At 38.0% G+C, this 12,704-nt stretch overlaps 1 long non-coding RNA gene across 1 annotated transcript; it reads left to right on the forward strand.

Moving 5' to 3' along the window:
• The first annotated feature begins 410 nt into the window (after window positions 1-410).
• On the forward strand, window positions 411-4,273 carry LOC139600369 (uncharacterized). The gene is made up of 2 exons (XR_011682504.1): window positions 411-832; window positions 4,075-4,273. It is a non-coding gene; the product is annotated as an uncharacterized lncRNA (long non-coding RNA).
• Window positions 4,274-12,704: the final 8,431 nt, after the last annotated feature.

Consider the following 12,704-nt stretch of genomic DNA (forward strand, 5'->3'; position numbering starts at 1 on the left):
CATCACCCTGAAGAGACATACCACTTATGAATTAGTCAATCTTATGATGCTGATGTCTGTCATACTTTAGCAGCACGTAAATATTGGTGTTAAGACTGTAAATATCTCCAGTATTAACTGTGCTGCTGAAGTAAGGCTAGCCACTTCTGCACGTGAGTCGTGGAACAGGACATTGCATGTATTCCCTGTGCCTTTTTGTTGCTGTAAACTTATCTATTGTTTGTTTGTATATGAACACTTTCTTAGCCTTTTTTGTGTTTTCATTTATTCAGAAACTATATTTAGAGCTTCATAGTATCTGATGGTAAATAAAATAGACATATATATAATTTTGTATTGGTTTATGTGAAAACTGAACTTTTTTAAGGAGCCATCTCAAGCTACACCTGTCTAACAATGCTTTGGTAAGTGTGTTTGTTTATATATTTAAAAACTATAAAAATTAAGTTACTTTAATTCTCAAGACATTTCTTTATTAAAACTCATAAAACTGTTAATTTTTACAATCTTTTCTAAATTAGTGGAACTGGGAAGTATTTGGTCATGCTTTTAACAAAGAAAGCTCATAAAGAAAAAGTGTCTTCCAATTTTTTAACAAAACTTATTAACCACTTCATTTCTTAAACCACTGGGCTATAGACAGGTAACAGTTTTATGGTTAGAAGTTTAAACTGCGTATCTGACTGTGAATTTACTAATTTTTTTTCTCATCTTCCACTAAGATTTTTCTCTTGCAGGAGAATCTTTCATTGAGATGATTGAAATTGCTGCAGTGAGAATGGAAATTACTTGGGCTCCTTTCCTTTTAAAAGCTGCATGCAAGAACTGTGTGGTGAGTCAAATGTAGACTAATGGTTATGTAAATGTCACTAATTTTAGATACAGATCTGAAAGTGTGTTTCCTTTTAAGATTTTATTTTCTTCACTATCATGACTCAGTATCACTTGCTAATCTAATTTTATTAGCCCTGTTGTATTTTACCATTTAAAATACACATACCTTATTCAAATAGGTCTTCACAGAGTCAAGTTAATACATCATATAGATGTTTTAAAAGGAGGAAAAAAGGCTTATCTGCACTCAAGAGTTGTTTTGATTTTAGCCTTCACAGAACTGCTACTGGTGCAGTTGCACAGGTACAGACATGATGTAGATGAATATGAATCCAAATTGTTATAATTCATTAGTTTGCATTATTTGACCATATTTCATAATTTCCTACTGGTAAAATCACATTCTCATTTTCTACTACTGCTATTAATTAGAACTGACAAAATTACTAACAGCTAAAATTTCCGATTTAGTTCAGACCTGAGCAGTTCTCAATAGCACAGCTATGCAGAATTAGATAGCCTACAGCTTTTCATAAAGAACATTTGTGTGCACATTTACCTACTACATTTCTCTTAAGACACATGACCAAAATGAAGTTGACTACTTAGAAAAAATATCCTATCTGGCTCAAAGTTGGATAGCTTTCTCATTGAGTTTCTTTAGGTGAGTTTCTTTAGGGAGTTTCTTTTCTTTCTTTCAACCTATGTAACTGCTAAATATTAAAGATCTGCACATATACTTCAGCCATTTGAGAACTTAGAAATGCTTGGAAAGACCTTAAAGGTCTCTGCTTTTTTTCATCATGCTGCAGACTGGTGCTTGCAGCAGGCCCATCCATCCAGTTGCTCTTGTAGATCTAGTATTTTAATGTACCCAGGATTTTTCCCAGAGACTTCCATGAGTAGATGTGAATCTAAAGAGCTGATCAGAGACTTGAGAGCATACAACAAATAAGTCTATTTGCCTGGCTTTGTCAAAGTCCAGTGGCCAAACTGTTTGTTCCTGACTACTACATTGTACATTCGTGTTGGCCTTTGTGAGAAGAGTGAAGCAGCCTGTGCTTCCTTCTGGTTCACCATGCAAACTCCTATCACTGGCACAAGGGCAGGAAATAGCAGGGAGCAGGAAGAAGCAGAAGGGCAAAGGTTGGAGTGCCTTGTTCGGTGGCCCTAGCAGCATAGAATAGTTCAGTGACATGGTGAAAACACAGTTTGAGCATTTGCAGAACCAGAGTTCAACTGAGGAACCAAAGTTCCTGTCTGGATAAGAAAACTACTTCAAGTGCTTATGAAGGCCTACTCAAATGATTCACTTCCTAAACCTTTGCAAAGGATGTTACATTTCTCACATGGTACTCAGGTGGCTTAATATTAGCAGTTATATTTTCCAGAGGTTTTCTTGTATGGGTGGTGCCAGAGACTGTGGCTGGATCAAACTCACTTCATGTTGCAGCTCTGGGGTCCTAAGGACTGTGCCTGATGTAAGAAAGGAAGGCTCACTGTTTTCAGTTCAGGTGTTTATTTTCTGCTAGGCTTAGGAGCTGTATGGGAAAAAGATGCTTAATTCACATTTAAAGGCAAGAAAATATAGGCCTGCTTGAAAATAAACTGAGGCTAATAGCTGTATATGAGTGAAGACAACTAGTTTTAGGAGCATGTCTGAAAGTGCGATGTTAAAAGGTTGGAGCTGAGAACAGATACAGGAAGATCTGATGAACTGGAAAATCAGAAGGATTGAAATATGTTGGGCAAAGATTTGGGGGTTTGTTTGTTTATTGAAATTGGAGAAGCAGCAGCCTGACTGAGGGCATCTGGCTTGAGGCAAAGAGAGCAAGTCAGGTTTAGGGAAAGAGGCTTGCACTCCTTAGATGATTGCTAACATTCACTGGAGTGCTCTGCACTTCACATCCAGAAGGGAATACAGACTGTTAAGTAGTAGCTTTTGCTGTCACATGGGAAATCACTGTCAATTTCACCCCCCTCCTTGTATTCCACAGAGAAGAGGGCAAACCTATTAGTACCCTCAGCTACTTCATGGATTTTGGTCCTGAAAAGAAATCTCAAAGTAAGAGTAGTTGAGGTTGTAAGGAAGATCTCTAGTTCAAACAGGGTAGTTTTTTTAAGGCTATGTCCAGTCAAGTTTGAATATATTCAAGGATGGAGACTCGGCAGCCTGTCCTATTCAACTAGAATTTCATGCACTTAATTTCTTACCTGTGGCCTCTTGTCCTATCTCTGGACAGAGAAGATCCTGGCTGTGTCTTCTTTACTCTGCTGTACCCCCACCAGCAGGCATTTAGAAACATTGCTGAGATCACACAAACACAAGCCCTTTCTTCTCCAGGCTGGAGTCTCAGCTCACTCAGCTTTCTTCATGTGAAAGATTCTTCAGTTCTCTCATCGTCTTTGTGGAAGTAAATAAAATGCTTCATCTAATAAGGGGAATTAGAATTCAAAGGAGGAAATGTTTTTTTTGGGGGGGGGGGGGGGGATAAAGTGCAAGCTAATAACTGTAAAAAGAACAGAAAGATCAGAAAATGAAACATTAAGAAGTTAGATAACTCCTGCTTTAAGATTCTGCAATCTTCATTTGCCCCCTTGTGTCAGTATACTATGAAGCAACCTTTGTGATCACACAGAATGTTTAATCTATTGATAGGGTCAGCCTGTGGTGCTGAGCTGGGGAGGGTGCTTGTGGGCTGCAAGCAAGAAGCCTGACATTGCTATAGGTGCTGCAGACATTAGTAAAAAATTCTCTAGGCAATGGAACAAATGGCTGCAAGTAGAGAAAACCATGTCTTCATGGTTATGTCAAGTGAGAATTCCTAAGAATTGGATGTGATGTTTATTTTTCTGCCTTTATTCTTGTGTGATGCTGGACAAGTAACCAGGCCATTGTTTCTGTAGCGTGTATATTGTGCTTTACTTTAGAGGTGTCTGATTTAAAACTCACATCTGAAAGAAACACTGGTGGTTCACATTGGTAGCTGAGCTTCTTAGGAGTTGTTATTTGAATTATAATACTCTGTAAAGTTATGTCTGCTGACAGTCTCCTATCTTCTTAAAAAGAGCTTCAAACTGTTGCATACTCTAATAGTTTCTACACCTCCATGTCATGTTAAAGTAGGGGTAATGGACACAAACCTTGAAGGGCTGGTAGCTACTTTTGTTTAGTAGCTGTACTACAGTAATGCATTGCCTTATGGAATTTTATATGGCATTTAATAATTCTGATTTCAGAGGAAGAGGTGAGTACTGTGCATCTTTTAAAGACCAGATCTGCAATCAACTTTCCTTGGTACCAGCTCAGGCTGGGAAGCAGAGTTTCTGTGCTGTTTATTCATGGTCTATTTCTGCTGTCCTGTGAACTCCAAAATACTCTGATTTGTGTCCTGTCTTGGCACGGATTCATTTTGCAAATATAACTCATTATTAAACACCTGTGTGGGCCATTTTTTCTTGTCATTTTTGTAAGTAACATCGTCAACATTGTGCAAAATCTTCTGTACAGTAAAGGTAATGTACATGTTTGAACTTCAGCATATTTGACAAAAAATTTACCTGAAGATCTTTTTTCAGAAAGAATGAGCTATTTAAATTGCCACAGTTTCTTAATGTACAGTTGTAAGCACTGCATCTCTAAAAATATGAAGTTACTTATACCTAAGTATTTAGGACTTCTGCCATTTTCCTCAAATTTCAAAGGCAGTTTTCTTGGTACTGCCTATGGCATACTTTGGTGAATGAGAGTGGTCTGTACTAGAAATTTGGATACAGTGATCTGAAAATGTTTCAGCCTTTCCTTTAGTCATGGTATCTTAAGTATTGGGGAAAATCTCTTCTAATCAGGTAGCTACATTAGCAGCTATGTGTTTAGATTCCCTTTATCTGCATCGCAACCTATTGTCACAGAAGTCACAAGAAATTATAGAAATGTGCCCAAAGTGGTCAGCTGCTATTGTACCAGTTTAACAGTAGCAGCAATTCTTCATATAAAAAACAAACAAAACATTTAAAATTTATTTGAATGAAAACTTATGTCTGAGGTATATGCAAATCTCCTTTCTGAGGTAGCAGTTGTAAGTGTATCACAATAAAATATTTAACTAGAAAGAGAAATAAGAAAAAATGATGGAAAAATACAATGGCATGAGTGACATTGCTCATCTTTCTGTGATGGGGATAATAATCATCAGAGTACTTATTTTTCACTCTAAATAGTTTATTTCTGTTAGAAGCTTTTTAATGGTTGTCAGGTGCAACTCTTTTTTTCCCCATGTTTTATTAACTTATAATTAATAGCTCTGTATTTGTTAATAAATAAAATTTCTTATATTGCTTCTGCCTCTTAATGTAAAATTTGAACTTTTATGTTCAAAAGTTCTGAAATTACATATTAATTATAGCAGCATTTATCTAGTTTGTATCTTCAGTCTAAAGTATACAGTGCATAGTAGGTGAAGGCTTAGTTTCTCTTGAGAGATAGGAATAATATATCCATAGTGTTTTCTTCTGCTGTTTATAGCCATAGGAGTCAGACATGGATAGAAAGCTTCTCATTTCCCTATGTTTCTGCATGGCAAGTATGTGGCTTTATTGCCCATAAAAGAACCTTCTGTTAGCAGGTTTTATACTTTTAAGTCATTTTAAAAGTAAAACATTTTGGAATCTCTCAAGAAATACTCAAAAAACCCTTAAGTATTATAAAACTTGAAGTATATAAGGCATAAATTATAGCATAGAAAGTCTCAAATGTATAAATTCTTAATGTTTTATTGAAATAAAGGCAAAGGAAGAGCTTCAGGGGTTATATTATTTGACCAGCTAGAATAGTCAACAATAATATAAGACTGTGGTTCTACAGCCTCGTGATTCTTGAGCCAGACAAGTTTGGGAATGAGTTTTCTTGTTTCCTTGCTATTACCCTGGCTCTCTTATGTCTTTGGTGGTTTCACTATATGACTTTAGGTTAGTTTTTGGTAAGCTCAGCCAGCTGAATGTGCTTGCTGTAAGCAACAGTGCCAGCACTGAGGAAAACACCCTTCACTCCTGAGACTGGCAATCCGGTATTGAAGTCCATTTACATTGCTTAAATCAGTGTAAGGAATATTCAGGGCCTAGTTCTTCCTTTCTTGACACTACTACATACAGACTTTGCCTATCTGCTCTTTAAATCAATATCAAAGGGTCTAAAAACATTTTGGTCTCTCTCTTTTCTTGTACAGAAGATTAGTATCAACATACGAAGCCAGCACAAAAAATGCTCATATAGATATAGCTTCTTAGCATCTGGAAGCAGCTGTGATATGCTTTTCCTATTATCAAAACAACGTGAGAGTCTCCCCCTTTTCCAACAAGCAATATCTTGTTGCAGACACATCAATAAATACATTAAAGCTATATTATCTATCTATAATGGAACTTCCAGATCAAAAATATGAAATTTCCAGTAGTATGAGACAAAGATGCACAAGAACTCAAATGTTTTGGAGGTATGAAATGTGTTAAATTACTTGTTCTTCAACCAATTTTAGGAAATGTGCATGAATGGTAGGTTGTACAGTCAGGAAAAGGATTTCACTGCAGATTTGATAACATCGTGTAGCCAGACAGCCCCCTGTTGGTTGTATTGCTGTGGAGGTTCTAGAAAGGAATTGTGCTTGAATTCAGCTGTTCATTGCACTCAGCAAGCAATTTTTTCAATTCCATATCACAAATTGAGAAAGTGAAGGGAGAAGAAAAATGTGTGTGCTAGTTAAAACTGCCTTTGAATCAAGTTTTATCTCATACATAAGAAATGTAAAGCTCAGTTAAATAGAGTGCCTGCACACAGTTTCTTAATGCCTTTATAGAAATTTTTTTGCTGTAGTAAAATGTAGAACAGTACTTTGTCCTTGTGATAAAACTTAAGACTAGCATGCTTTAATATCACATTCACAGCCTGACTAAGGCAAAGTATTTAAATCAAGTTCTGTCAAGAATGCAGGGGTTTAAAACACAGAAGTTTGTAAGCTGGCAGTGGACTAACCAGGTACAGCCTTATTTAATGACTGAGACTCTCTTGCAGGAAAATCTATGAGAGCTTCTATTTAACAAGGTACAGTTTTACCAAGAGTGTTGGGTGCTTTTTAATCACATTTGCTTTGCTTTAAGATATTTTTGTATGTGTTTTAAGTTGCTACCAATGCAACTAGCAGCATACTTCCAGTTTGTGTTTTCTCATATATTGAGAAACTGAAGAAATTCTTACTCAAAATGAAATTAATGTTTCATGCTGACAACTGCAGGACACTTATTAGGCATTTTTGGCATTTTGGCTTTTTTTTTTTTCCCGAAGAGTTTGTAAAGAGAACCTAAAATCTGCCTTGTAATGGTCACTGTATATCCCTGTAGTGATGGAATGCTGTAGGTACTCTATGAAATATAGTACTGGGTGACACAAGGATTCTAGAAAGAACTCTGTCACAGAGATACAGAATTTTCTGCTCTAAGATAAACAATACAGAAGTTCTCTCTGTGCCAGGTATGGTCAATGTTATAATGGCTCATCTTCATTTAAGGAATTGGATTTTTGGCTGAAAATCCATAACTGCAACAGTGCTAGAGAAACTGATGTGACAATTAGCTTTCTACTACAGCACAGAAGACTAGCATGATGCTAAGAAAGCCAGAGTGCTGGAGGACTTTTTCTCACTCTTGGAACACGTTAAAAATATCAGTGATCCAGATATCTTGGAGCAGCTGGCAGAAACAAGAGGGTAAGGCTACGTGCTCTGATTGAAACAGGGGAATGGGAAAGAATGGGGACAGAACAAAGAACTGGTTTAAAATTGTCACAACTTGCTGAAATCCCTCTGAAGTGTCTTTTAAGAAACTAGCTGAAACAATCTCAAGGCAAGGGGACTCTTCCACAGAACAGAAAACCTGGGTTTCAGAAGCCTGAGGAGAGTCAAGTTCATATCTCCTGCTTCTGAAAAAATACCCAGTGGAAGTTGCCCACAGATGTTCCCCATCTTTCCTGTTAAATCAAGGATATGTGCAAAAAAGTCACAAAACTATTTTGTTCAAAGGTTGTTGGCAGTGGTAACTATTGCTGTTAGCAGATGAAAGCAAGCTGCAGGTTGGATTTCAAAGGGTAGTGGAATTTGCTTTTATTGGACTAACTGTGCAGTTCCTTGCATGTTCCATATTCTTTTCCTAAGATGTTTCCTGAAGTAATGGTAAAGTCAGCATACTTTATAAATAATAATAATGTACTAATACATTAAATATGTATTAGTATGTACAGTAAATATAATGTACGTACTTTATAGATAATAATAAATGTAAGTACCCATTAAAGCACACTAAAGGAATACCTTATGTTTCCAGTAGATGAACATTGAGATAATGAAGTATTTGTGAATCGCATCACAGTCTTCTATTATGCTAAATTCTGGATTTTATTGCTGAAGAGAGCAGCGGTAAAGGTGGCATTAAACTGCTTTATTCTCCTGCATTCTCTAAATCTGAAGATGGAAAGCAGGGAGCAGCATTAAAGAACTTCATGGCTGTTCAGCAACCAGCAAGGGGACTCACCTTCCGTCCTGCAATCTACCCTCAAACTGCTTTCTTTCTGTGTTTGAAGCAGCTTTTTGAGTCTTTGGGTTTCAGAGGTTTTTTGTTTTAGTTTGGGTTTCCTTTACAGGAGAGTTTACATTCCCCCTGATAAATTAGCAGCATAGGTAAGAGCCTGTTCTAGGTTGAAGAAGATTCAAATAACTTACCCTGTTCAGAAAAATTAAACTATTCTTCCTCTTCTGAGGAGTGGTTACTCCATTCCCAAATTAGGATTGAACCTCAGGACTTCCTCATTGCTCTTGGAGTACCTTTCATTTTTAGTTTATTTAAGTAATTCTAGTCTCTTAGAACATACAGATAACTTACAGAGCTGTTACATTGTGATTCCATTATTTTATGCTTTTTCAGGCATAAGTTAAGTAGTCTGAGAAAAGCACTACCTTTTGCTATGAATGTATCTCAGTTTCCTCTAAAATTGCAGGGTTTTTTTCTCTTTAGCTGTGAGCAATTGTCCAGAGCAGTGGACATTTTCAATCGTAGCTGACAGAATCCTAATTTTATCTCTCGTTTTTTCCATGTGTACTGCAGGATTCTTTTAAAAACAGCACCTGGTCCTAGTGATTTATGATTTGAGTTTCTCAGGCTTTCAATAGGCTCTTCTTTTGAGACATCTAGGCCTGGGGAAACTACTGTGAATTCCCATAAGGCACATCCTTGAGATAGGAATTTCTCTGTCACCCTTTATATAAAACCAAATGATTTATATTCAACTTCTTTACCTGTGACACCTTCTTTCATCTGGCTCTGGATATTACATAGACAAAACTAAAAAATATCCTCCTGAATTCTAACACCTTTAAGAATACTTGTAGTTCTTTTCTGTGTGTGTGTTGTGCATTGATACAGGGGTGCTGCAGGCAGCCATCAGTACCCATGAATACCAAGAGAGCAGAACATTTTTCAGCAGCACCTGTAAAAGCAATAACTGCATTTCTTTGTGCAAGAGTAGTGTTAAACCAGCCCCTCATTCTTCAGACTGCCAGTGGCTACAGAAAGCTTTTCATTAGCCAATGATAGTAGTAATTTTATTTTTCACTAATCTTCATTAATTTTTTCTTACTTTACTTTCTTACTTGTTTATATTAACACTTCAATAACTGTTAAGATGTGGTTTAGTTAAGAAACTGTAACATCTCTGGTTTGTTGGGTTTGGGTTTTTTCCGCTTTGGTTGGAGAAATTGCTTCAGCCTAGGAAGAATTCCATGTCTGCACATACCCCATGAATGAGCATGACCTCCCTAGCATTCAGACATTTGCTGTGTAATGTTGTGGTGTCATTAAAGACTGTCTACATAAGATACACTTTACTTGAGTTGATGAGCATCACATGTATCTTCTAAGGAGGCTGAGCAAGTGAAACATCTTGCCTCAAGATGTCACAAGTGATACAGGCACCTGGCCTCTGGTTCTAGTTTGCCTGAGCAGAAACACTTGAGAAAGACCAGAGCTCTTTTGCTTTTCTAACTCCTTGTCCTAGGCTGTCAGCAAGTCTCCTAACATGGCTAGACCTTGATTAGATGGAGACAAGGAACAGAACATTTGCAAAACAGATCCTGATGTTATCCTACATAAATTCTTCTGAAGCACAGTTCAGACCTGGGAACACCAGGCAGTCCAATCATACAGAGCTGGAATTTTCATGATACAGTGGTCTACAGTACTTTGATTCCTTGGCCATAATTCTAGAGAAATTATCAGTAGCAATGTAGCACCAAAATTATAGCAAGGTTGAATCACTTTTGAATACTTGAGCTTCATCAGAGAAATCAGGCTCAGAATCACCCCTCAAACTTCAATGGGTGTCTGGCCTTCAGTATTGATTCAAACATTCTCTACTCTGCTGGTAGTCAGAGATCATTTTTATAAGCTTCCAGCATCCTGTAGGACTAGTTCCATATAAAACACTCCTGTGTTTAGTCAGAACCAGAAGACTGAAATGTTCTGTACAGTTCTGTTTAGCTGGACATCCTACACCAGTAGATGTAGGTGTGGCTCGCACTAGGGCAGCTTATAGAGATGGGAACTTCCTGTGTTTTTTAGCATCTCACAGATTCAGAAGTGTTAAGGTTGGAAAAGACCTCCAAGATCTCTAGTCCAACCATTAACCCAGCACCACCATGCTTGCCACTAAACCATATCCCCAAGTGCCACACCCACATGCCTTTTGAGCTTTCCAAGGGATGGTGATTTCACCACCTCCCTGGGCAACCTGTTCCAATGCCTAACTGCCCTTTCAGTGAAGTAAGTTTTCCTGCTATCCAATCTAAACCTACACTATCACAACTTGAGGCCATTTCCTCTCATCTTGTCACTTGTTATCTGGGAAAAAAGACTGACACCCTGGGTGACTGGCTGACACCTTGCTGCAACATCATTTTAGGTAATTGCAGAGAACTTGTTTGTTCTTCCAGGTAACAAGCAACAGGGTGAGAGGAAATGGCCTCAAACTGTACCAGGGGAGATTTAGATTGGACATTAGGAGGAATTTCTTCTCAGAAAGGGTGGTTAGATATTGGAATGGGCTGCTCAGGGCAGTGGTGCAGTCACCATCCCTGGAGGTGTTTAAGAAAAGATTGGATGTGGCACTTGGTGCCATGGTCCAGTTGCAAGGTGGTGTTCAGTTGGTCATAGATTGTATTTGATCTCAGAGGTCTTTCCCAAGCTAAGTGATTCTGTGAAAACTGCCTCCAGTGACAGCAAATATTGACACTTATAGCAAAAAGGTGCTGACGTTTTATCTCTGCTGCAGAAATAATTACCTTTTGAAAATGAGGGTCTCTAGACTATTATTAGTTAGTATTGCAAATGCTAATTTGAAATGGTAAGTATTGCCACAGACATCTAGAAAGGAATTTAGATATGGTGCAGTAGAGAGCCTTTATGGCAGCGGTAACATTTCCAGAGACAGACATCTTGAGAAGAAGTATTTCTTTATGGGTTTTCTGAAGCACAATGACTTATTCAATGCTTTGCATTCTCTTTGTATAGACAGGGTTGTACACACTCTTAGATCCCCAAGACAAGTTGCCAGCTACAGGCATCACAAGACCATAGGCTTTCCAACCCTGCAGGCCTGCATGCCCTCCAACAAAGCAGCACAAGACTTAAAGAGAAAAAACAAAAAAAAGACAACTTCCTTGTGTGTTGCAGTTCATCTGCTTATTTCATCCATATGGCAGTATCTGACTGTTTGCACCAGAACATTTGGAATGTTTTTAAAGTTGTACCTCTTCCTTTCAAGCACTGAAATGGTTTTATAATATGTTAAAGCCTACCAACTGTCACAGAGATTTGTGTATTGTATAACATTCAGCTTTTCTATTCAATCTCAGATCCTACCTCAGAAGCTCACTGAGAGCATGGATCATGGGTCAGGGGGTGGTGAGGCACTGGCACAGGTTGCCCAGAGAAGCTGTGGAGGCCCCATTCCTAGAATTGTTCAAGAGGTTGAATGGGGCTTGAAGCAACCTGGTGTAGTGGAAGGTGTCCCTGCCCATGGCAGAGGGGTTGGAACCAGATAATCTTTAAGGTTCCTTCCAACCCAAACTATTCTGTGATACCAGGGGTCAGACTTTCAATAGCTTAGCACAAGACACTCTTATAGCACAGCTTATGAGGGCAAACTATAGCCAAAAGAGGAGTTGTTCAAGTGTTCCTGTGCCTGCCTGGAACTGCCTTTTTCAGCAGGGAGTCTCCAAAAAAAGAATCTTGCAAAAAGACAAAAAGATTATAGTTTTCCACAAACATGTATTTGTGGAGATTTGGAGACTGTATATGGACAGTGAAGTCTAGATTGTACTATCACACTTCAATTGTCAAATCTTATAAAATAGGAGCAGAAAGCAGTTTTAGCCTAACCAATGGTGGAAGAAGCTTCTGTTACATCAGGGACCACAGAGATACAATGTTTCCCTTACATTCTTGACATGTCCATATTTAAGCTATTAATGTGTTCTGGAAATCCATGGTTTACTGAGCCATCTTCAGAAGATAATGTTTTGAACAACTGTAGGTAGCAATTGAATATCATATGGCTTAAGGATAGATTTGCAAATGGAGAAAAGGTAAACCAGTCTGTTCCAGGAAATACCTTTCCAGTTTATGGAAAACTAGGAACTTACTGACAGGGTTAGTGCTCACCATAGTGCAACTGGCATTGAAACAAAGGCCACCAACAAGACATATCCAGGAAGCATTCAGTAGGCTTATCACCCCAGAACTACCAAAACAGTGATGTTAGTCTGATCTTT

Source organism: Agelaius tricolor, unplaced genomic scaffold, assembly GCF_023055355.1.
Source record: "Agelaius tricolor isolate 1412-34295 unplaced genomic scaffold, bAgeTri1.0.p SCAF_26, whole genome shotgun sequence".
NCBI classification, from domain to species: Eukaryota; Metazoa; Chordata; class Aves; order Passeriformes; family Icteridae; genus Agelaius; species Agelaius tricolor.